The sequence below is a fragment of the Lissotriton vulgaris genome, chromosome 5 (assembly GCF_964263255.1).
Source record: "Lissotriton vulgaris chromosome 5, aLisVul1.2, whole genome shotgun sequence".
In the NCBI taxonomy this organism is placed as follows: Eukaryota; Metazoa; Chordata; class Amphibia; order Caudata; family Salamandridae; genus Lissotriton; species Lissotriton vulgaris.
In genome coordinates, this window is record NC_141693.1 from 1,955,560,082 (window position 1) to 1,955,585,085 (window position 25,004).

The 25,004-nt window shown below is 40.0% G+C and overlaps 1 protein-coding gene across 1 annotated transcript in view; it reads right to left on the reverse strand.

Annotated features, from left to right (window-relative positions):
• Window positions 1-25,004, reverse strand: part of LOC147717857 (uncharacterized) — a 57,940-nt gene that overhangs the window by 14,913 nt on the left and 18,023 nt on the right. Inside the window, exons 2-3 of the mRNA XM_086920574.1 lie at window positions 6,780-6,843; window positions 4,644-4,675 (exon numbers count right to left, since the gene is read on the reverse strand). The gene's annotated coding sequence lies outside the window, so the exon portion shown is untranslated. The remainder of the gene's footprint in view (window positions 1-4,643; window positions 4,676-6,779; window positions 6,844-25,004) is intronic.

Genomic DNA, 25,004 nt, shown 5'->3' on the forward strand with positions numbered 1-25,004 from the left:
TTACTCTTTGGTACTATATTATATTTAGATGCATAATCAGCTAAAGTACATGTTTCTAATGTTATTGGTCGTTTGCTATACTTATTAATTATATTATCAAGTTGTATTTTTGTTGATGTTTCTGGCATCATGTTAATTGTCTGCATGTCTTTCATTAAGTAAGTCCGTTTGTCTGGTAAACTTGTATTGATAAATAAAAATGATCTAGAGCTTTTCCTTAATGGCATTTGTAGAATTAGATAAGCAGCTTCTTGTGCACTAATTTCAGTGCAATTCAAAAATTTGTTTCCAATATGCTTTAATTGCTCTTTAATGTTTACATTATGAGAGACTTCTTTTGCGGCTTGTGCTATTATTTTGCTTAATCCTCGTTGAGATTTACTTAAATATGATACAATATATACTGCACAAGCATATGCATCTAAGACATATTGTATATCTATGTTAGCTTGCCATGCCTGTAATATTATTCTGTTGTAATTATTAATAAAAGATTCAGCTGGTGTTCTTTGCAAAAATATAGTTGTTTTGTTAATTTGTGAGCGTATGCATTTTATATATTGCTCTTCTGTCAATTCTATTTTCTGTAGAAACTCTTCATATGTGTAATGTGGAAAGCTTTCTGAGGACATAGTCGAATAGATAATATCAATTTGTTGCTTTGCAATTGTATCTTTTTTATCTAATTGTAATGGCTTTAATATTTTAGTACATGGCATAGGATATTTTGGGTATTGATATTTGCAAATCTTTTTATGTTTTATACGACAATTTTTAGTATGTCCATGTTTCTGCAATGGAAGTAAACATTCAAAGGACAGTTCTTCTGTTTTTTGACAAGTTATATGTTTGTTAATAAAAGATATAACTTTGTCATCTTTGTCTATGCTATATGGTGGTGCATTATTTACCCAAAGTAAAGCATGTATATGTGGTGAGCCTCTTTGTTGAAATTCAACTCTGTAAAAATAATCTGATATTTTACCTATTGGATTACTCTTGTGTAATAATATGCAGTTAAATAATTTCTTTACTTGATAATCAAATTGTCGTGCACAAGTAATAGGATCTTGTTGTATTAAACTACATTTACTTTCCCAAGACATACTTTTGAACTCTTCTCTGGTGCATTCTTTAAGTTTCTTTATACGTAACAGTATATTAATTAAGTGATACCATTTTGTTTCTGCTGCAGACAAAGTCAAAAAAAAAGTTGGAATGCCCAATTGTCTTATCATAGCAAACAAATCACGTTTGCAATTTTCCCAGTAAGGAGGAGAACTGCGTATTGTTTTTAATATTTTGTATCCCTCATTAAAGTGCAATATAGTTTGTAAATTTTCTTTTATGTCTTTTACTGTTATCATTTTGCCATCTGTAAAATGTTTTCTAAGTGATATAAATATTTTATCTTGTATTTGTTTAATTTGCAATTTTTTTAATTTGAAAAACAGATTAGTTATATTATTAGCTACTCTCTTATCATAACTTCTTAATTCCACTTTACATATTGTACTATAATGTACTGATACATGTCTATCTTCATTAGCTGTTCTACGTTTACCACAAAATATTGTAGGAAATGCTAAATATTCTGAATCTTTATCCTCAAATAATCCACGTGGTGTATTATGCTCAGCAGGTGCCAAACTCAATACATTTCTGTTATCGTCTGTTATTGTTTCATTAGTTAATAATGTATCTAAATTGCCTACAGGCATGTTGTCTGTACTACTTGAATCATCACTACTATTAGATGTTTGTAGACTATTTGTTTCAATTGGAACATATTCCCAATCTGAATTTATAGTTACTCCATATTCTTTAAACAAATCACTATTGTATGCTAACCATGAAGCTGCTCTTTTAACTATATTTGGTCTTACATTTTCATAGTGTGTGTATGATTTGTACTGTAATTTTCTTTTTAATTTAATTGGTATTGTCATAGTATCACTTATTTGTCTTGGTAATATTGTAACGGTGGTCATAACATCGGCTGGAACGTTTACTACAGCACCTGTTAAGGATTTTTGAAATCCACGTGGCAGTGTTTTAATTTGTAAAAAAGGTATTCTTGGAGATATTAATCTTTCTTCTAAGTCATACAAATGTAATTCAGGTGGTATATCAGGGAAACTCATGCCATTATAAACTGAACATGGTGGTATTTTATCTTGAATAATGTACTTATAGCATGTATTACATGAATAATTACTTGGCTGGTTACTAATATTACATAATATAAAAGTCTTGTTGTGCATTATATTGCAGATATTTCTAACTGATTCTTTATGCCACATTTGGTTACAAATAGTGCATATATATTCAGGTCCATAATAGATTTCATTAATAAAATGATCTATGATGGACTTTGTAATTGCTTGATTAATATTTGTATTCTGTGTTACATGTAATGCTACATTTTCAACAAAAGAATCATTATTTGTTGTTTGGCTAATAGTAGCGTCCGGTATTTCTGAGTAGTCATTACAAATATTAGGGCTTATAGTATGTTCTGTTTTATTTGTTTGTTGTAAACTAATATTATCCTTCTTGGTAGTAACATTTACTCTAATATCTATAGGAGTAATAGGTATAGTTTCAGATGCTAATTTAACACTATAATGTATTATCATATGTGCAAGTCCTTTTTTATTTTGTGTAATTAGTCTCTTTTGACTTTTTTGAAAAGAACTTTTAAGTATTGAATTAATAGTAATTGGTATAATAGTTAGTGATATTGATTCATAATTTAGGGGCAAGATGTTATTTGAAAGCATTGTTAGATGCTTCACTAAATGTGTTATTGTTGTACTATGTAAAAGTATTGTTTTGCAATTATGTGTTTCCTGACTATGTGATGTTGTATTCAAATAATAAGTAAAGTAGTTGTTATCTTGTTCTGTAATAACAAATACAATTTTATTCAAGTACATTATGACAGAATTATATGTAGTTAATGTATTTTGTAAAGCAAATGTTATATTTCTTTGTAAAGTATCATTCTGTAAAATTATATGTATTTGGTTTTTTTTAAGCTGAATTGAATATGTTGTATTATTATATTTAATGTATTTAGGTATGTCATTTATGTCTATATTTTGTGTATTATAAAACATCAGCATGTCTTCATACATTTTTTCGCCAAGTTGCATTATATTATGTATCTCTTGTATGGACCAGTTTTTCATAAATGTTAATTTGTTGTAAAGTACAGCAAATATGATATAGCAAATATATAAGCTATGTAGTTCATTATCTTGAAATTTTGTTTTTAAAATGTTATTATTTACTTCCAATAACTTGCTATTACCTGTAAACTCATTATTGACAATGCTTATATTACTAAAATGTAATGCTTTGTTTGAGAGTTGTTCAATATGACTATTTTTAGATTTTTTTGCAGTAACATTACTGACTTTACTTTGGCTAGTATCTAATGTTATATTTGATAGTAATTGCTCTTTTAAAATTAACTCTTCTATATTTGTTTTATTCTTTGATATTTTCTTTTTATCTTTTTTAAAATTTGGCAAGTGTTTAATAACTTCTGTTTCTTTGCCAAGAACAGTAATTTTTTGTTTTTTACAACGTTTACTATTTTTAATTTTAGTGGAAGGTCTTTTTGTTGCTGTTTTTATTAAAGTAGCCGTTTCAGATAATGTATTTAAGGCTGATTTACTTACTTCGGTATTTGTAGCATTTTCTGTAAGTGTATTTTGCAATCTAGATGTTGATGCTTTAACATTCTCAATGTCATTGCTATTTTGTTGTACATAAATGTTTGCTTTATGTACAAAAAAATTTGTTTTTTTTTTACATTTTTTTTCTTCTATTTTTAAAGCACGATCAAATGATGTTTTTAGTATTTTCTGAATATTTATTGCCGTTAATTCAAACTGGACATCTCCTGCATTAAATGCTTTGATGCTATTTGCTAAATTTTTAATATAATGAATTACTTCTTGAAAAGTTTTTTTTTTAAGTAGTACACATGTGCCATCATGTTGTGGCATTCCAGTCTCATTTCGGCTATGTGAATCAAATACAAAATAGCTATCTTCATTTTTAAAAATAGATATAACATAGACATCCATACAAAGCAATACTCCAGAAGCTGTTATTGTTAAATTTAATGCTTCTTGTATGTCTGGATATATCAAATCAAAACGTGTAAATATATTACCATAGTAAGCTTCTCCTAATTTAATTGCATAAATATCATTTCCATGTGTAATATATTTAGGCAGATCATCAGGATGCATATAATCCTGTTTATTGATGGAATGCATCTCTAAATATAATGCATTTCCAAGATCCATTATATTATGTAAATCTTCTGCATCCCATATATTTGCTATTTTATTTTGGTTGTGAATAATAGCAAAAGTACTGTTTGGAAGGCATTGTTTGCCTCTTGAATGTATAGAAAACTTTTCATGGCCTTGATGGTATTGAGCTTGTATGCTATTATGCATTATTTTATATTTACAAAAGGTTATTTGTATGTTAATATTTTACAAATTGTATGTATTTACTAAATATATTGTATATCTAGAATTTTGTACAAATAATAACACGTATTCTGATTTATAGGTCAGCTTTTAAATGATAATAACAATAGAAGAATAGATCTTTACCTTATTGTTTTCTTCTTCTTTATTTGAAGTACCTGAAATACAAAGTTTGTTTAATATAATTAATAATATGTACATATGATATATTTGTAATATAATAGCATTAAAACAATATGTATGTTAAAGAACATATATTTTAAGAAACATGTTGAACCGGATGATACCAAGATGTTATAATAAACTTTTGGATGATTTAATATAATAATATATCAAACATTTTTAAGATTTATTTGGAGATGATTGCTGTTCACAATTGCACAAATATATTATATACAGCATCATTAATACATTCTATATCATTTAAAAGTATATATAAGTAGCATCTTATTGTCTATTTAGCTATGCTGGTGCTTTCAGGTTGCTTACATATTAGTCCTTACCATAATTGTATATTGTTTAATTACTCAATCCTACTATAATGTTAGGCTTGTATTTCCATAAAAGAATAATTATACATATTTTGTTATTATTTTTTAATGTAAATCTGATAACAGTTTAAAATACTAGCATTTCTAATGCGATATGTTTTTATAGTAAGTTTCATCTAATTGCTTTGCTAAATATTTGAACAGCTACTGCAACAAAAGAATACAAATAGCAAGCTCAAAAATGTGTATCTTTGTTTTTGTAGCAATAGTGGCATGCTGGCTTTATGAATAAGTGTGAAAGTTAGGTGTGCCATATTGCAATTGCTATATTAGTAAATTATAAATTTGTTTACATAATGCATGCACAACTAGTTGTGATATGTGTGTCTGTAGAAGTCATGCATTGATGGCTTGATGTTTGTCTGTTTATCTGAAATATGCAATTTCAGTTGTTGATGTTTGCCTGGTGAAAGCATATATTGAATGTTGTTGATGTTTTTTTTGTGAAAGCATGCATGACAGATGGTGCTGTATGCTAAGTGGAAGAGTGCAGTGTTATCTTCTAACAGAATAAAACATGTCAGTGTTCATTATTCACAGCATGAAAAACACCTGACAGCTTGAAATACTTGCATTTATAATGCAATATGTGTTATATTTATTAATATGTTAGCTATTAGCATTGCTAAATATTTGAACATCAAATGCCAAAAACTGTATAAATAGAAGCGATAAAAGATATGTTTTTATTTTTGTTGCAAAAGTAGATGTTGCATTTCAGATGAATATATTTAAAAGTAAGGTGCACAATAGTGCCATTGCTATCATAGCTAATTCTAATTGTGTCCAGAAAAGATGTATACATTTATGGTTGGTGGTGTGTGTGCATGTAAAAATTGTATATTGATGGATAGTGTGTGTGTCTGGTGGAAGTATGTATTGTCAGCTGGTAGTTTTTGATTAGTGAAAGCATGTACTGATGGCTACTGCTGTTTGTGGATAGTGTAAGTGTGCACAGCTAGCTGCTAATGACAGCATTTTGTGAAGGCTGGAAGGGTGTATGTTTGTTAGAAGTGGGCTTTGATATTTGTTGATGTCTGCTTGGTAAAAGCGTGTACCAATAACTAATAATGTGTGTTCCTGTTGAAAATGTATACTGCCAGCTGGTGGTGTTTGTGTTTTGTAGAGAAGGCACTAACTGTTGATAGTATATGTGGCTTGTAAAGCATGTAGTGAGAACTGGGGTTATGTATGTTTACTGAAGCATGCACTAACAAATAAGGATGTGTGCATGATGAAAGCATGCAGTAATGTCTAAAGGAGTATGCTTGCTAAAAAATTGAATGCATACAGTAGCAAGTAATTTGCCACTATATCATTCCTCAACTTGCAATGTTTACAGTATCATTGAAACATATTGCACATAGCAGTATTCAATCTGCATTGTTCATATCATCACTCAATGGCTAATGTCTATATCACCACTTAATTTCCATTGCTTTTAATGGTACTCATTTCTGAATAGCTACAGTAGCAGTCAACCTTTCAGCCTACAACAGCATTAACTTACCATCCTTTACAAAACCATTTTATTATGTTGATTATTAATTGTTTCTGAAATTAGTAAACAATTTGCTTAATAAACTCCTTTTGTAGACGTAAGAGAACAGTTTTGAACAGAATTTCTAGTAATACGCAAAATATATATGTCTACATTAGGATAATAAGTAGTTGTAAAGCAGAAGTTAAAAAACTATTCAAATGCACTTACGTTGTATTTATTGTTGAACTTTTCTTTGTTTTTCTTTTGGTGTTTAGTGTAGGCGTAATAAATGCTGTAAAGAAATATTAGAAAGCATTATTCGTGGGTATTTTACAAAAGTTCATATTAAATTATACTGTATCATTAAGCAATAATAAAATGTAACAATCTTTATAATGCAAATGTATTAGTACTTTTGAAAGCAGTTGTATGAAATATTTAGCGGCCTTCATATACAGTATGCAGTATATAAAAAGCTTATTTTAATTACCTGTTGACTATAATAGTGCTACATTATGTTCTGAAGTATTCATTTATTGTCATATTATTTAGGAAGTACTTTACATGAAGATGTCATTATATTATACATTTTAACCAGTTACAAACACAAGTAGTAATAGTTACAGTGAAAATGTAAGTTTTAAGAATTGATAAATGCTGTATGGAGGCAGGATCGGTATATAATAGGTGAATGCGTGCTTGATAGATTAACGCATGATAATTGTATTTATTGATGAATGCTTGAATTATTAATGTTTGTATAAATGCATCAATACATGCATTATAACAATATGCATGATGGATATATATAGGTGGAAAGATGAATGGATGAATGCATGGCATATGAAGTATGATGACAGTATTGTATTTATAAATACATACACACTAAAGGCATTTTAAAGGTGCTCTCTTAATCCTTCTAGTCACTTAGTGTGGTGGCTAACTAAAATTGTCCAGCCTGCCATTACATTACAGAGAGTTTCTGACTGCAACAGGTCAGAGCCCGCCCTCCCAGTGGCTACGAACAGGGCCTGCTTAACATAAGTGATTACACCTCCTCCTGAAGGATGTCTAGCAGATTACCATCACAAGGCCAAAAGTTTCAAAGCATCTACTGCATTGAAATTAATACTCCGGCTTCCCCTCAGATCTGGGAATGCCATCCGTGCCCTGAGGCCCATTTGGCATCATTCCAGAAGAGAAATTTGGTATTCAAAAGGCATGTTTCACATTCAGGCTGGTCATACACATAAAGGTGGGCTACCTAAGGTGGACTACCAAAAACGAATTTCACTATCATTATTTTGGTAAAAGTAAAGAATTCTGAATTAGGGCTTTTCCTACTTCCCACATGTAGGTTATATATAGGGGTATAGTCACCCTAGTGGTTGGTAGGCCATTAGCAAATTGATACTCTCCAGAGTACCCCCAAATTGAGTATTTAATTTACGCTCCCCCCCCCCTTATACTAGAGATATAATTTGTCTACCTGGGAACAGACGAAGGACAAAAAAGAGCAGTCAATGCAAGAACTAGGGAACTACAGCAAATTTTGGCATCAAAACCTGCCTGTCTGTTGGTACTTCAACAATTGCAAATCCCAAATCATTGAAAAATTTACTTTCTCAATAACACGTGCAGGATTGTTAAAACACTTTGCCAACTATCTGGCATTTCCTTTGACATGGTATGGTCATTCCCGTGCCTCTGCAGGCTTCACCCTGGCTTTAGTTCACTGTGTTGTTAGACATTGGTGCCAATAAGGTACCAGCCTTTCAGGAGGAAGTTGTACAGGCAGTAGGTGGTCAGGTCCTATTTCTCTAGGAAGTTTACAAGAAGCTAAACTATCCAAGTGTCCCTTTGTGCCAATGCCATGTGTATGAAAGCACTTGCAGCAGCCAATGCTTGTTAGTGTCTGCTTGAACACAACTGCCGTCAGAGGTAACGTACATGACCAGGGATTTCAGGAGTGATGAGACTGACACTGAAAATAGTCATGCTGTCTTGTTTTTCTTAACCTTAGAAATCACATTGAGATTTTTAACCCCTTCCATGCTAATGACAAGGTCACCTCGTCATGGGTGTTACCTGCACGGCGCTGATGACGAGCTGACCTTGTCATGAACAATGGGAAAATAAAGATCCAGCACCAAGTGGCAAAACCCTTAGCAGCCAAAGTGTTATATGCAAGTGGGTGGATGTAATAGTATATGCAAGAATGATGTATAAATAAATGCATGCATGATAAATACTTGTGAATAGATGGATAATTGTATAATTAGATTATTATATTGCATAATCTAATAATATAATATTATTATATTGCATGTTACATGCAATATAATAATTTCCCGATTGATATATGCTTCATCCACCTTTATTATTGGTGCATTAAAAGCCTCATGTGTGAATGTTAATTACAATTGATTTGTAAAATCAAAATATATAAATAGCTGCAATTTTAAGGTAAGTACAAATTAGGGGGTTTAACTGCTTTTTCAATTCCTATTTGTTATATATGTATTATTTCTTAGCAGGCGAAGTGTTTATTGACGTTTTTTTTAAGCTAGATGCATATTGTGTGCACTTTCATGGAGAACGATTCCAAAAAGGAAGAATAAGTGGGAGTGGTTAAGTTACGTGGATAACAGGAAGTGAATGGGAGGGAAGAGAGGCAAAGCAAGCAGCAGAGCAGCGAAGTCTAGCATCGTAATGCCAATGTTAGTAAGGAACTGTAGCCTGTGCTCAGCAGTGGTTTATTGAAATAGCTGCAGCAGGTAGTAAAATAGAAATTGAGCATGGAGCTGTTTGTTAAAGGATATTGTTACGTGCTACAAGATAGAATCGAGAAGTAAGGTGAGTTAAAATAAAAACAACTATGGACTTTATATAGTGATCTGAAAAGTATTTTGCTGGTTGCTGAATTATAACATTCCGTTTAATTCGACATTGCTTAAATATATCGACAGCCTGTGATGTAAGCATTGTTAATGATTTAATTTCATGTAAAAAGACATATTAATGGTTGTGCGCGAATGCAGTCATTAATGATATGCATGTTACAATTATATTAGCGTTGTAATACATGCGTCCAGTTGTGTGTTTGACAGAATGTGTATGCATGCTTTTAAAAGATGTATTTGGAGGAGGAGGAACGCATTGCTGATTGTTTTTTTTTCAATGCACATCTTATTTTGTACATACGCGACATAGTAAGCATAAATATGGACATGTACATTTTATGTCTACCGGGAATTTTTTTATTTACTTTCGAAAAGGAGGTCTCGAAGTGGGTAGTGGGTGAATAAGCAGGGCCGAGTTGAGTAACAGCGGTGCTCAGTAACTTAATAGTTAACTGTTTGCAATGTGTTCAAGATTGGCTGAAATGTTACATTGAAACAAATCAGCCCGGGCGCCAGCCTTATGGCGCCGAGTAGCTTTTAGACGAACGTTAGAATGGAACAGTAAAGACTGAAAGACCGTTACAGCAGTTAGCAATACCCCGGGGCACTTCCTTGAACACTTGCTGCTAATGGTTGTAGCAGACGATTAAGGCCGGACTAAAATGTGTACGTGATCGGCAAAGGGCAGGAAGGCATCGGTAGTAGGTAGGTGAAAAAGAACCCTTAAAAGACTTCATAAAGTAAAGTACTTTTTATGTTAGTTTTTTAGCTAGTCATCGCTTATTGATTGCTGCGTTACATCGGCTAATTTAGTATTTAGCCTTAAAAGCGACCTGTGTATATGGGCTCCTACGCTGCGAAGAGCACAATTATATGCAGAAAGAACCATGTTTAAGTCAACGCTATAGGTGACATGGTATCACTGTTGCATGCAGCTTTTATTTACTACACTGAAGTCCGTGTTAAATAGAAATGCGAGATTACTTTATTCAAATACGATAGTCTAAGGAAAAATGCTGCAAGACAGGCAAGGAGCAGTTATATTTTAAAACGGGTTCGTTTTTGATTTTAAATAACTGCGTGTGCATGGCCTTAATAATAAGCATACTCGTGTGTAATATTTTCTAATTCAGCACAACAGTTTTGCCGATTATAATATTTGCAGGCAAAACAGCGAGTATTTATGTACGGTAGAAGGTACAGTGAATGGCGGCAATGCTTAAAAGATAGTATATTTTGCACAATAGAACACCCTTTCGTTTTCATTATATTTTAGCTATACAAATGCAAGTAACAGTACGAAAAACTTTGCTGAATAGTGTCACATTGACTCACAATGATATATAACTAAAAAAATGGCTTGCAATGGCCTGTAGCTTCTCGAAGCACTCACAAACATATGAATATATTATTGAACATGGCGTTTATTCGTGCTGGCGCGCATACATGATTTAATAGTACAAAGCACACTCTTTGTATCTGTTTTAAATATAGAGTTGTGCATCTCATCGTAAATGAAACCTGCATGCAAAATATCTAAATATCAATTAGGGTAGACCAAAACTGCGGGGCACTAAATAGAGTAACGAGTTAAAAAATTATAAAATGCTAGGTGAAGTCCGCACTATCTACAAGTGTTACAGATTACTTTATCTAAATACGGTTGTCTAATTAAAGGCGCTATGAAAAAAAACAACGAGCGGCTTTATTTTTTAAAATGGACTCGTTGTTGTTTATTGCTAAGTCGACACTACGGGTGACATGACTGCACGGTTGCATGCAGCTTACACGCACTTGGGTGAAGTCCGCGCTTTTTTACTTGCTACAGATGACTTTATTTAAATACAGTGGTATCAGCAAAGGTGCTATAAGACAGACAACCAGCGGCTGTATTTTTTAAAATGGGCTCGTTCTTGCTTATTAATTGCTGCGTAGCTTTATTTTGCATTGAGAGCCGCCATACTGACGCCTGTTAACATGGGCTTCCGCAGTGTAGGAAGCAGAATGATACAACAAGGAGCAGTTATATTTTTAAACGCGTTTGCTGTTGCTTTCAAATAACTGCGTGTGCATGGCCTTAATTTAAAGCACACTCCCTGTGTAATATTTTATAATTCAGCACAATAGTTTTGCCGAATATAATATTTGCAGGCAAAACATCTAGTATTTGTGTACGGTAGAAGGTAGACTTAATGGCGGAAATGCTTAAAAGCTAGTATATTTTGCACAATAGAAAACGCTTCTGTTTTCATTATATACAAACTATACAAATGCCAGTAACATTACGGAAATACTTTGCTCAATAGTGCCACATTAACTCACAATCATATAACTGAAAAAATGGCTTGCAGTGAACTGTAGCTTCTCGAAGCACTCACAAACATATGAATATATTATTGAACATGGCGTTTATTCTTGCTGGCGCGCATACATGATTTAATAGTACAAAGCACACTCTGGAAAGGGGCGACCAACTCGGTCCCCCCGAACGTATGGCAGAGTGCCTCGATCCCCCCGGGAAGCCATTTTTGGGCGGGAGGCGCGTCTCGGCTGGTATGCCCGAAGCGGCGTAGCTGGGGCGCGCCCGTTCCCGCCCTAGAGTGGGCTGGCCTAGACACTGACGCAGCCAGCCACGCCCTCGGGGCAGGCAGGGGCGGGTATACGCCCGCCCTGAAGACGGATAAAAAGGGACGCAAGACCAGAAGACATCCTCTTGTTCTTGTGCTCTGAAGCTGCACCTCCTCGCTACACGTGAGCTCGGGACAGAACGAAGAGCCAATTTTGAGCGTTTTGATCTTTCTTTTTGTCTTCCAGATACTTTGTCGGAGAGATGCCCAAGAAAGGCTCAAAGGGAATGACGACTGACCAGATGGTTCGGGTCCTCGTTAAAGAGATGTCCGAAATAAAGAAGCGGTTGGCGGAGCGAGACGGGGAGGAGGGATCGGGGCGTCCATCGGCTGGGGCAGTTCCTGGAGGGAAGCCCAAGAGGCCAAAAAGGGGACCAGCCGGGGGAGACGTCCCGGTTCCCAGTGCCCCGCTCGAGGCGCCAGCCCCGGTACCGAGGGAGGGGAATCCGATTCCGACATCCGCCGAGGAGATGCCTCCCGAGTTGGCGGCACAGCTAGCAGTGTGGTTGGGCGACAGTAGCGAGGGCGCCACGGCTGCCGAGGCACAAGCGCTGATGAAACAGTTACGTGAGAAACGAGATGCAGCCAAGGTGCCCGCGCCGGCTGGGGGGATAGACAAGCCACGAGTGGCGGAAGCAGCGTCCGGTGCAGGTAAGCGGCCATTGCCGATCGCGAGGGATGAGTCAGCACCCTCCCGTAGAGAAAAATTGGGTCAACATGTTCCTTTGACAATAAAGGAAAAGATTTGGGCGGGGGAATATGTGAATATTTTCTCCCTGCTTGTCGATCATTATGAGGTGGAAACTGTTAAGGGTCAAAAGGATCTAATGCATCCGAGTGTTTGGCGCGCAAAAATGGCCGCCTTTAAAGTGAATGAGAATATTGGCAACTGGGGCAATGCATGGGGAATTTTTACGTCGATTTTGGGGGAACGTAGGCCTGAATTGCTTCCCGAGTTTCCTGTTTATCAGTCACGAATTATGGGGTACTCGACATCACACCAAGGTAACCAGTGGTTCTGTTATGATAACCTTTTCAGGAAAGCGATGGAGCATAACAAAAGTTTAACGTGGGACTGTTATGATTCTTTAACATGGGATAAGATGGAAGAATCAGGAATGTTGAAAATACCGTTAGTGGGGGGTAATGTTGGCGAGTCCTCCCGCCATTATGCAGGGACGCCCTTTCGGTCAGGGGCGGGTACCGATGATTACTCGAGACCTGCCGGCAATACAGGGAAAAGGGGTGTCTGTTTCAATTTTAACAAAGGTAAATGTACTAGGCCTCAGGGATCGTGCAAGTTCAAGCATGAATGTAGTGGTTGCGGGTCGCCCCATCCTGAGTCCTCGTGCAGAGCCAGAACAGGTGAGAATGGGGGTAGAGGAGGCGCCAAACAGGTCTAATGTAGTCCGAGGGGCGCCTTTACCAACCCCGATTGATACCTTGGCGATGATTCCCTGGCTCAGTGAATACCCGGATCGTACTTCTGCTGGGGTGCTGCGGAACGGTTTTTCATATGGTTTCCGCATCCCGGTAGGGGACTTTCAGGGTGTCGGGACGTGCAAAAATCAACTTTCCGTCTTGCAACATACGACTGTAGTGCAAGATAAGATCCAGAAAGAGGTGGCCCGAGGTCGGGTCGCCGGCCCGTTTAGTGTACCCCCGGTACAGAATTTTGTCTGTTCTCCTTTAGGGGTGGTCCCCAAGAAGGACCCAGGTGAGTTTCGATTGATTCATAATTTATCAGCTCCTCATGGTCTTTCTGTAAACGATGCAATTGATCCAGAGGTATGTTCGGTGCGGTACGCATCATTCGATGAGGCCGTAGCCATTTTGAATCGCCTGGGGCCCGGGACGCTGATGGCGAAATCAGATATCGAGTCAGCGTTCCGATTGCTCCCGGTACACCCAGACGACCAGTGTCTTCTGGGATTCATGTTTCAAGGTTCATATTACATGGATAAGTGTATGCCGATGGGGTGCTCTATATCGTGTGCATATTTCGAAACTTTCAGTAGTTTTCTGCAATGGGTCTTCACGAAGAAAACGGGTTTCAGGCATGTAATGCATTACCTTGATGACTTTTTGTTCCTTGGGGACGCCGGGGATGACGAATGCGGCCAGGCCTTGGCTGACTTTTGTGTGTTAATGGGTCAATTTGGAGTGCCATTGGCACCAGGTAAAACTGTGGGTCCCACGACTTGCCTCGAGTTTCTGGGGATTGAGTTGGACTCTAGTGAAGGTTGTTTTCGTTTACCAGCTGCCAAAGTGTTGAAATTCAGGGCAGCCCTGCAAGTATGTATAAATGCATCTAAAGTTACGCTGCATCAATTGCAGCAACTGGTGGGGAAGTTGAATTTTGCCCTGAGGGTGATCCCAATGGCCCGCCCCTTTTCCCGCTCAATTGCTCAAGCGATGGTCGGCCTTAAGGAGGGTCATCATCGCACGAGACTATCGGCTGAGGTCCGCCAGGACATGCGTATTTGGTTAGCATTTCTGGCGGACTTCAATGGTCGAGTCGTCTGGAACAAACCAGCCGTGTCCTCTGATGAGCTTGGTCTATGGACAGATTCAGCAGGAAGCATAGGCTTCGGCGCCATTTTCGGCACAAAATGGTCGGCACAAAGATGGCCGACATGGTGGCATGAAGAGGGGCTGACGAGTAATATTGCTTTCCTTGAATTGTTTCCCATTTTGGTGGCCCTCAGAACCTGGCCCGAAGGGTTCAAAGATCATTCTGTCATATTTTGGTCAGACAATATGACCGTTGTAGAATGCATCAACAGTCAGGCAGCACGTTGTAAAAGGATGTTAAGGCTGCTCAAAGAAATTGTCTTACTGTGTATGCAACTGAACGTGATATTCAGAGCAAAACATGTCCCAGGGGTGTTGAATCAGGCAGCTGATGCACTGTCTCGTTTTCAAATGCAGGCTTTCTCGGGTTTCCTTCCCTCAGCGGACCCAGAACCGGCACCTTTTCCCGAAGCTCTTTGGTCTCTCGGTGCCCCGAACTTCGTCACCTCGTGGGAGAAAGTCTAGCACCAAGGACGAGGAAGGCATATGAAGGGGCGTTTAGGGCTTATTTAGCCTTTTTAGGGACTGAGAGAGAGGGGCTTTGGGGCTATGAGGAATGGGTAGTACATTTTCTGATGTTCTTGCGTAGGGCTGGGAAGTCAGTGGCTACGGCCCAAAGGCATCGTGCTGCCATTTCCTTTGTTGCCAGGGCACACAATATCCAGGACCCGACAGCGTCTTTCGTGGTACAAAAAGCGCTGCGTGGGTGGCAACGCCTTGAGGGTCGCAGAGTAGATGAGAGGCGCCCGATAGGTCTGGATAGGTTGTCCCAGTTGCTGGATGCACTCCCTGCCACATGCTCGTCTCAGTTTGAGACGTTTTTGTTCCGAGCTGCTTTTACGCTTGCATTTCACGGGGCAATGAGGATAAGTGAATTAGTAGCGAGGAACAAACAGGATGTGGTGGGGGGGTTGTGTCTAGAACACGTTCAGATCAGGGGCGAGACAATGACTGTCTCCTTTGTCAGGTCCAAGACCGATCAAGATGGGACGGGTGACTGCATAATCATTCGCAGGGTTCCTGGGTCCTCCATGTGTCCGGTAAAGTGTTTAGAAGATTACCTAGCACGAAGGGTGGCATCATGGGCGGGGACTTTGTTGAGACACGCGGACGCCACCCCACTGACGAAGTTTCAGTTTCAGCGGGTGCTTGCGATGTCAATTACCGCAGCGGGCTTGGACCCGGGCGAGTTCGGGACCCATTCCTTTCGGATAGGGGCTGCCACTGAAGCTACAGCCAGGGGTCTTAATGTTGAGCAAGTAAAACGAGTGGGGCGTTGGTCCTCCAATTGCTATAAGAGGTATGTACGATTGCACATGTTGTAAAGCTGTAATGATGTACTCACGCCTCTTGTTTTTGTTTGGTTTTCAGTTGCGCAAGCCTACGAGGCAGGGCGGACTATGCAGTCGACCCAACACCGGGCCAGCGGTCAGACATCACCGGCTGTGAAAAAGGAGGTGTGGGTCGTGGGCCACTCATACGTGAGGCGTGCCGCAGACGTATTCGGAGCAGGTGACATGATTCACGTAGCCTGGGAATACGGGTACAGGGTGTCCTTCTACGGAAGGGGCGGTCTCTGTATTGACCAGTTTCAAGCATTCTTTGAGGGTTTGTTAGCGCGGACGAGGTCACCGCCGTCTATAGTCATAGTACATTTGGGGGGCAATGATTTGGTCACCACCGGTAGACGACTTCTCCTAGAGGCAATGCTTTCCACTGTAAGTTGGTTGGCGAGGAAAGTTCCGGGGTGCATAATCGCGTGGTCTCATATGATCCCACGAAAAGTGTGGCGGGGGGCTATCTCGATTCCTGCTTTGAACCATTCTGTTAGAAAACTTAATAACAAAATGAGTAGGTTGTTCCGTTCCAAGACATTGCATTCTATCTCGCATGGTTGTATCAATGATGACAGTATGTATTTGGGGGACGGTGTGCATTTGTCTCGGGTGGGGAATGAGTTACTCATAGGAGACTTCTTAGCATGGTTAAAAAACTTTGAAGCATGACCTTTAGGTAGGACTTTTGTGGGGGGCCCGGATAGCCGGTCAACTATCCGGGCCTGTGGCGGTAAGGTCATGATCGGTGAGCACTAATTAGTAGATCCCTATGAGTGGGCGTCACCCAACACGGATGGGAGCGCTCGGGAGAGGTGGCCATTGGCCCCTCAATGGGGAGGCGGTCCCTTCTAAGGATGGGTCGCCGGAAGTAAAGGAAAGGCGGTCAAGGCACCTTCCTTTGTAGGAGGGGTTACAGCCCCCTCCTGGGGAATTTCCCGGGGCCAGTGACATCTGCGACGGCAGATGCGGTAAGTTGTGTGGGGTTGGGATAAGGTCTACGATACCTTATAGATACCTCACACGAGTATTCGAACGACCTTTAACTGGCGTCGAGTCTTTAGGTGCCCCCGTCAAGTCAAGGGAAATTGGTAGTAGTTGCACTTGAGGTACGCCTCCGTGCTGTCGCCCATCCCAAGTGGGAGGGGTAAGTCTGGTTAGGGATCTTGACACCGGTTATGACCTTGCCGTTGGCCCTTAAACGTTAGGATGTACAATTTCAATATGTCAAGAAATGTTTTGTAGGATGCTAGTTCGGCTAGGAGAACCTCTGTATTAGAGAATCTGTTATGGTTAGCCAAACATCGCAATATGGTAATGAAATTGTACATAACATGAAACGTTTAATGTTTTTAATTTTGTTTTAATAAATACGGCCGGGATGGTCACTCCATCCCACTTCCAAAAACTTCAAGAACTGTTTCCGGTTTCCCTCCTTTCGGGGATTGTGTTGAGAGGGGGTGGCGGGTATCTCGGCCATATGGAAAGGGGCGACCAACTCGGTCCCCCCGAACGTATGGCAGAGTGCCTCGATCCCCCCGGGAAGCCATTTTTGGGCGGGAGGCGCGTCTCGGCTGGTATGCCCGAAGCGGCGTAGCTGGGGCGCGCCCGTTCCCGCCCTAGAGTGGGCTGGCCTAGACACTGACGCAGCCAGCCACGCCCTCGGGGCAGGCAGGGGCGGGTATACGCCCGCCCTGAAGACGGATAAAAAGGGACGCAAGACCAGAAGACATCCTCTTGTTCTTGTGCTCTGAAGCTGCACCTCCTCGCTACACGTGAGCTCGGGACAGAACGAAGAGCCAATTTTGACCCACCCACCAGCCCCTGAAGACAGCCAGTTGTTTGTAATAAAGTTGATTAATTTTGCTTCTGTTTTTCGTTTGCAGGTCGTAGTGTCATGTTGATGTTGAGTTTAATAAAGAATGATCGGTTTGAGTACGTTTTGCCATTAAAGAGATTCAGATTTAGTGTTGAATTTTATGCATGCTCTTTCGGTCGTAGTGGCCAATGTATTCTCAGGTTTAGTTAGCACTGTCGTATTTATTTTGGTAGGCGGTAAGGTCATGATCGGTGAGCACTAATTAGTAGATCCCTATGAGTGGGCGTCACCCAACACGGATGGGAGCGCTCGGGAGAGGTGGCCATTGGCCCCTCAATGGGGAGGCGGTCCCTTCTAAGGATGGGTCGCCGGAAGTAAAGGAAAGGCGGTCAAGGCCCCTTCCTTTGTAGGAGGGGTTACAGCCCCCTCCTGGGGAATTTCCCGGGGCCAGTGACATCTGCGACGGCAGATGCGGTAAGTTGTGTGGGGTTGGGATAAGGTCTACGATACCTTATAGATACCTCACACGAGTATTCGAACGACCTTTAACTGGCGTCGAGTCTTTAGGTGCCCCGTCAAGTCAAGGGAAATTGGTAGTAGTTGCACTTGAGGTACGCCTCCGTGCTGTCGCCCATCCCAAGTGGGAGGGGTAAGTCTGGTTAGGGATCTTGACACCGGTTATGACCTTGCCGTTGGCCCTTAAACGTTAGGATGTACAATTTCAATATGTCAAGAAATGTTTTGTAGGATGCTAGTTCGGCTAGGAGAACCTCTGTATTAGAGAATCTGTTATGGTTAGCCAAACATCGCAATATGGTAATGAAATTGTACATAACATGAAACGTTTAATGTTTTTAATTTTGTTTTAATAAATACGGCCGGGATACGGCCTATTTCTCTAGGAAGTTTACAAGAAGCTAAACTATCCAAGTGTCCCTTTGTGCCAATGCCATGTGTATGAAAGCACTTGCAGCAGCCAATGCTTGTTAGTGTCTGCTTGAACACAACTGCCGTCAGAGGTAACGTACATGACCAGGGATTTCAGGAGTGATGAGACTGACACTGAAAATAGTCATGCTGTCTTGTTTTTCTTAACCTTAGAAATCACATTGAGATTTTTAACCCCTTCCATGCTAATGACAAGGTCACCTCGTCATGGGTGTAACCTGCACGGCGCTGATGACGAGCTGACCTTGTCATGAACAATGGGAAAATAAAGATCCAGCACCAAGTGGCAAAACCCTTAGCAGCCAAAGTGTTATATGCAAGTGGGTGGATGTAATAGTATATGCAAGAATGATGTATAAATAAATGCATGCATGATAAATACTTGTGAATAGATGGATAATTGTATAATTAGATGTGTGGGTAAATTTATTAGTAATGTAATGGTACAGCATTGTTAGATGCATAAATAGGTGAATGCATGTATGATAAATGGGTGCATGATAATTGGATCAGTTGATGGATGGATGCATTAATGATGTATGTATAATTGCATGAATGCATGCATGATAGCTGTATGCATGATGGAGTAATGGATGGATAAATAGATGAATGGAGCTTGCATGTAAGTATGTTTAGATGCAAGTGGGTGGATTGATTAGTGAGAGCATTAACTGTATAAATAAATGCATGTATGATAAATACATGCATGATATATGTATGGGTAAATGCATAATGCATGCATTATGGTTGTTTGCATAATAGAGGTAAGGATAAATGTATGATGCATGAATTATGGCTGTTCGTATAATAAATGGTTGTATTAATGAAATCATGAATGGATGGTGTGACAAAGTATGATGTATGCATGCAAATGGATTGAGTTTAATGCATGTTTGAATTATGTATTAATAAATAAAATAAATAAAACCTGGTATAACTCTTATTTACAATATACATATAATACTTTATATATTATTAGTATATAATATGACAGTAATTTGTAGCCAAGTAACATACATGCATAAGTGAATAAAATTAAGCACACTGCCAGTGCTCAGTTACACAATCCACCTTTTTTTATTTGTTTAATGGATGAGAGTTGCAAGCAACGAAATAATAAATAATATTTTTTACCATGCAATATAATAATTTCCCGATTGATATATGCTTCATCCACCTTTATTATTGGTGCATTAAAAGCCTCATGTGTGAATGTTAATTACAATTGATTTGTAAAATCAAAATATATAAATAGCTGCAATTTTAAGGTAAGTACGAATTAGGGGGTTTAACTGCTTTTTCAATTCCTATTTGTTATATATGTATTATTTCTTAGCAGGCGAAGTGTTTATTGACGTTTTTTTTAAGCTAGATGCATATTGTGTGCACTTTCATGGAGAACGATTCCAAAAAGGAAGAATAAGTGGGAGTGGTTAAGTTACGTGGATAACAGGAAGTGAATGGGAGGGAAGAGAGGCAAAGCAAGCAGCAGAGCAGCGAAGTCTAGCATCGTAATGCCAATGTTAGTAAGGAACTGTAGCCTGTGCTCAGCAGTGGTTTATTGAAATAGCTGCAGCAGGTAGTAAAATAGAAATTGAGCATGGAGCTGTTTGTTAAAGGATATTGTTACGTGCTACAAGATAGAATCGAGAAGTAAGGTGAGTTAAAATAAAAACAACTATGGACTTTATATAGTGATCTGAAAAGTATTTTGCTGGTTGCTGAATTATAACATTCCGTTTAATTCGACATTGCTTAAATATATCGACAGCCTGTGATGTAAGCATTGTTAATGATTTAATTTCATGTAAAAAGACATATTAATGGTTGTGCGCGAATGCAGTCATTAATGATATGCATGTTACAATTATATTAGCGTTGTAATACATGCGTCCAGTTGTGTGTTTGACAGAATGTGTATGCATGCTTTTAAAAGATGTATTTGGAGGAGGAGGAACGCATTGCTGATTGTTTTTTTTTCAATGCACATCTTATTTTGTACATACGCGACATAGTAAGCATAAATATGGACATGTACATTTTATGTCTACCGGGAATTTTTTTATTTACTTTCGAAAAGGAGGTCTCGAAGTGGGTAGTGGGTGAATAAGCAGGGCCGAGTTGAGTAACAGCGGTGCTCAGTAACTTAATAGTTAACTGTTTGCAATGTGTTCAAGATTGGCTGAAATGTTACATTGAAACAAATCAGCCCGGGCGCCAGCCTTATGGCGCCGAGTAGCTTTTAGACGAACGTTAGAATGGAACAGTAAAGACTGAAAGACCGTTACAGCAGTTAGCAATACCCCGGGGCACTTCCTTGAACACTTGCTGCTAATGGTTGTAGCAGACGATTAAGGCCGGACTAAAATGTGTACGTGATCGGCAAAGGGCAGGAAGGCATCGGTAGTAGGTAGGTGAAAAAGAACCCTTAAAAGACTTCATAAAGTAAAGTACTTTTTATGTTAGTTTTTTAGCTAGTCATCGCTTATTGATTGCTGCGTTACATCGGCTAATTTAGTATTTAGCCTTAAAAGCGACCTGTGTATATGGGCTCCTACGCTGCGAAGAGCACAATTATATGCAGAAAGAACCATGTTTAAGTCAACGCTATAGGTGACATGGTATCACTGTTGCATGCAGCTTTTATTTACTACACTGAAGTCCGTGTTAAATAGAAATGCGAGATTACTTTATTCAAATACGATAGTCTAAGGAAAAATGCTGCAAGACAGGCAAGGAGCGGTTATATTTTAAAACGGGTTCGTTTTTGATTTTAAATAACTGCGTGTGCATGGCCTTAATAATAAGCATACTCGTGTGTAATATTTTCTAATTCAGCACAACAGTTTTGCCGATTATAATATTTGCAGGCAAAACAGCGAGTATTTATGTACGGTAGAAGGTACAGTGAATGGCGGCAATGCTTAAAAGATAGTATATTTTGCACAATAGAACACCCTTTCGTTTTCATTATATTTTAGCTATACAAATGCAAGTAACAGTACGAAAAACTTTGCTGAATAGTGTCACATTGACTCACAATGATATATAACTAAAAAAATGGCTTGCAATGGCCTGTAGCTTCTCGAAGCACTCACAAACATATGAATATATTATTGAACATGGCGTTTATTCGTGCTGGCGCGCATACATGATTTAATAGTACAAAGCACACTCTTTGTATCTGTTTTAAATATAGAGTTGTGCATCTCATCGTAAATGAAACCTGCATGCAAAATATCTAAATATCAATTAGGGTAGACCAAAACTGCGGGGCACTAAATAGAGTAACGAGTTAAAAAATTATAAAATGCTAGGTGAAGTCCGCACTATCTACAAGTGTTACAGATTACTTTATCTAAATACGGTTGTCTAATTAAAGGCGCTATGAAAAAAAACAACGAGCGGCTTTATTTTTTAAAATGGACTCGTTGTTGTTTATTGCTAAGTCGACACTACGGGTGACATGACTGCACGGTTGCATGCAGCTTACACGCACTTGGGTGAAGTCCGCGCTTTTTTACTTGCTACAGATGACTTTATTTAAATACAGTGGTATCAGCAAAGGTGCTATAAGACAGACAACCAGCGGCTGTATTTTTTAAAATGGGCTCGTTCTTGCTTATTAATTGCTGCGTAGCTTTATTTTGCATTGAGAGCCGCCATACTGACGCCTGTTAACATGGGCTTCCGCAGTGTAGGAAGCAGAATGATACAACAAGGAGCAGTTATATTTTTAAACGCGTTTGCTGTTGCTTTCAAATAACTGCGTGTGCATGGCCTTAATTTAAAGCACACTCCCTGTGTAATATTTTATAATTCAGCACAATAGTTTTGCCGAATATAATATTTGCAGGCAAAACATCTAGTATTTGTGTACGGTAGAAGGTAGACTTAATGGCGGAAATGCTTAAAAGCTAGTATATTTTGCACAATAGAAAACGCTTCTGTTTTCATTATATACAAACTATACAAATGCCAGTAACATTACGGAAATACTTTGCTCAATAGTGCCACATTAACTCACAATCATATAACTGAAAAAATGGCTTGCAGTGAACTGTAGCTTCTCGAAGCACTCACAAACATATGAATATATTATTGAACATGGCGTTTATTCTTGCTGGCGCGCATACATGATTTAATAGTACAAAGCACACTCTGGAAAGGGGCGACCAACTCGGTCCCCCCGAACGTATGGCAGAGTGCCTCGATCCCCCCGGGAAGCCATTTTTGGGCGGGAGGCGCGTCTCGGCTGGTATGCCCGAAGCGGCGTAGCTGGGGCGCGCCCGTTCCCGCCCTAGAGTGGGCTGGCCTAGACACTGACGCAGCCAGCCACGCCCTCGGGGCAGGCAGGGGCGGGTATACGCCCGCCCTGAAGACGGATAAAAAGGGACGCAAGACCAGAAGACATCCTCTTGTTCTTGTGCTCTGAAGCTGCACCTCCTCGCTACACGTGAGCTCGGGACAGAACGAAGAGCCAATTTTGAGCGTTTTGATCTTTCTTTTTGTCTTCCAGATACTTTGTCGGAGAGATGCCCAAGAAAGGCTCAAAGGGAATGACGACTGACCAGATGGTTCGGGTCCTCGTTAAAGAGATGTCCGAAATAAAGAAGCGGTTGGCGGAGCGAGACGGGGAGGAGGGATCGGGGCGTCCATCGGCTGGGGCAGTTCCTGGAGGGAAGCCCAAGAGGCCAAAAAGGGGACCAGCCGGGGGAGACGTCCCGGTTCCCAGTGCCCCGCTCGAGGCGCCAGCCCCGGTACCGAGGGAGGGGAATCCGATTCCGACATCCGCCGAGGAGATGCCTCCCGAGTTGGCGGCACAGCTAGCAGCGTGGTTGGGCGACAGTAGCGAGGGCGCCACGGCTGCCGAGGCACAAGCGCTGATGAAACAGTTACGTGAGAAACGAGATGCAGCCAAGGTGCCCGCGCCGGCTGGGGGGATAGACAAGCCACGAGTGGCGGAAGCAGCGTCCGGTGCAGGTAAGCGGCCATTGCCGATCGCGAGGGATGAGTCAGCACCCTCCCGTAGAGAAAAATTGGGTCAACATGTTCCTTTGACAATAAAGGAAAAGATTTGGGCGGGGGAATATGTGAATATTTTCTCCCTGCTTGTCGATCATTATGAGGTGGAAACTGTTAAGGGTCAAAAGGATCTAATGCATCCGAGTGTTTGGCGCGCAAAAATGGCCGCCTTTAAAGTGAATGAGAATATTGGCAACTGGGGCAATGCATGGGGAATTTTTACGTTGATTTTGGGGGAACGTAGGCCTGAATTGCTTCCCGAGTTTCCTGTTTATCAGTCACGAATTATGGGGTACTCGACATCACACCAAGGTAACCAGTGGTTCTGTTATGATAACCTTTTCAGGAAAGCGATGGAGCATAACAAAAGTTTAACGTGGGACTGTTATGATTCTTTAACATGGGATAAGATGGAAGAATCAGGAATGTTGAAAATACCGTTAGTGGGGGGTAATGTTGGCGAGTCCTCCCGCCATTATGCAGGGACGCCCTTTCGGTCAGGGGCGGGTACCGATGATTACTCGAGACCTGCCGGCAATACAGGGAAAAGGGGTGTCTGTTTCAATTTTAACAAAGGTAAATGTACTAGGCCTCAGGGATCGTGCAAGTTCAAGCATGAATGTAGTGGTTGCGGGTCGCCCCATCCTGAGTCCTCGTGCAGAGCCAGAACGGGTGAGAATGGGGGTAGAGGAGGCGCCAAACAGGTCTAATGTAGTCCGAGGGGTGCCTTTACCAACCCCGATTGATACCTTGGCGATGATTCCCTGGCTCAGTGAATACCCGGATCGTACTTCTGCTGGGGTGCTGCGGAACGGTTTTTCATATGGTTTCCGCATCCCGGTAGGGGACTTTCAGGGTGTCGGGACGTGCAAAAATCAACTTTCCGTCTTGCAACATACGACTGTAGTGCAAGATAAGATCCAGAAAGAGGTGGCCCGAGGTCGGGTCGCCGGCCCGTTTAGTGTACCCCCGGTACAGAATTTTGTCTGTTCTCCTTTAGGGGTGGTCCCCAAGAAGGACCCAGGTGAGTTTCGATTGATTCATAATTTATCAGCTCCTCATGGTCTTTCTGTAAACGATGCAATTGATCCAGAGGTATGTTCGGTGCGGTACGCATCATTCGATGAGGCCGTAGCCATTTTGAATCGCCTGGGGCCCGGGACGCTGATGGCGAAATCAGATATCGAGTCAGCGTTCCGATTGCTCCCGGTACACCCAGACGA